The following is a 1,857-nucleotide window of genomic DNA, read 5'->3' on the forward strand; positions in this document are numbered from 1 at the left end:
TGATGCTTTCTAAATTTTAGCTTTTGTCACATTAATATTTGTCAATGACCGAATAGAATAATTTAGATATTGAAACATTTTGTTAAAAATTTTACTAGTGGAACAAAAATTTTACTAGTGAAATAATATAAATATTGTAACATTTTGTTAAAAAATTTAAAAGTCTGATACATACTCCATGTCTACTAATTTTTCAAAAAAAATATAATAGCTATTTCCAATTTTTATTTAAAAATAAAATAAAAAAAATTGATTACAGACTAACATATGCAATAGATATTTTAATAAACACTTCCTTCCATCAACAAGAATAACCATGAATTTAAATTTCCTAAACATTGAAAATGGGAGTAGTGTGTCTTGTAATGTAAAGGCAGACTTTTCAAATGATGTATAGTATCAATATAACCGTGAGTATAAATTTCCTTATTGAAAATGGGATTACTGCTGCTTGTAATGTAAAAGGGGACTTTTTAAATGATGGACCGTATCAATATTTTGAGAAGCATAAGGATCTTATGATAAATAAACAAAAGAAAATATGACTATCTGGTGTGTCGTTACATACTAGCGTATCATGCCATCTCGAATATTTAATTTATCCCAATTTTATCCAAAAGGAACCAAAAGAAACCAAGTCTGGCAGGACTGGAAATTATGAAGTGTTGCGTATGTCATTACATACTAGTGTATCATGCCATTATCCTAATTTTACCCCTATGAAACCCAAAGAAACCAAGTTTCGCAGGATTGACGATGTATCAGACACGAGGATTATTTTACTTCTTGGGAGGGTGGAAAGGAAAGCTTTGCTGACATTTCTTCTCCATGAGGGTGAATTATATAGTTCGACTGGCTCTGTTGAGTCTGTTCTGGACGTCCTGGCTGGAGAGGAAGTCACCCAAATCTATTCCCGCATCTTTTTGCTCCATGGAAGAAGCGTTACTAATGAGGTTGCTCACATCGCCTCTGTGCATATAGCTTGGTAAGCAACTCGCACCTTCTGCCGGTGGCGGCTCCGGCTGCACCGCGTACTGGTTGACCGCAACGTTCTGGGGCATGGCAGATTGATGGTCTTTCCAAACAGCATATTGCTGATTCTGTTGAACGATCTTTTGATACGCACTGGGCATTGAATATGGTGGCTTGGATTGGTTGTCATTTGTGTAGTCATCTATCTGGATGTTGCGCGAACTTTCACTAGGCATTCCGTGAGCTGAGGGCGAGTACGAGCTAGCTGCTCCTTCAAACTTTCGTTCTGTAGAGGGAAAAAATAATTGAATTAGTCTGTTTATCAATATTAAAACTCGTACATTGACGTTTCTTGATCAGAAAATACATGCTATATGATGAATATTTACATACCTCCTTTTCGAGAGCATTCATAATAGAAATGCAACCGTGCACAGGATCGCGCAGCCGAGCCTGTGCCTCATATAACATGCTCGCCACCGCGCCATCTCGTTGTTCCACTGGCAGCTGCTGCAACAGCTTAGCGAAATTGGTATGTCCGAAGACTTTGTGTATAGAACGAAATTGATCAACCACTATTTCGTCGCCCCTAAAATGGGACGCGAATAAGCAGTTTTCCAAACACCTTTTCTTCAGCAATCTGCAGGCTCCGCAAGGTCGTCCACTTGCCATACTTGTACTTAGTTTGTTCTTGACTTCTTTGCGTTATGATTTGGCCGTTCCTGCTATTCTGCTTGTATCTCGCTCATTTCACGGGATTGTATATTTTGTTGGTGGTATATAAAGGCGCCCTTCTAACCACATAATGTTTTTTTAGGGTTTTAAAAGGAGGGGAGTGTCCAAGCCTAATTTAAAAATAATTTGAAACCTATTAGGCGGTAATGC

At 37.7% G+C, this 1,857-nt stretch overlaps 1 pseudogene; it reads right to left on the minus strand.

The window, feature by feature from the left end:
• Positions 1-1,174: 1,174 nt before the first annotated feature.
• LOC149149423 (LOB domain-containing protein 4 pseudogene) lies at positions 1,175-1,644 on the minus strand (annotated as a pseudogene).
• Positions 1,645-1,857: the final 213 nt, after the last annotated feature.

The sequence above is a fragment of the Pinus tabuliformis genome, chromosome 9 (assembly GCF_031772625.1).
Source record: "Pinus tabuliformis cultivar Carrire ecotype Pingquan chromosome 9, CPIR1, whole genome shotgun sequence".
Classification (NCBI taxonomy): domain Eukaryota; kingdom Viridiplantae; phylum Streptophyta; class Pinopsida; order Pinales; family Pinaceae; genus Pinus; species Pinus tabuliformis.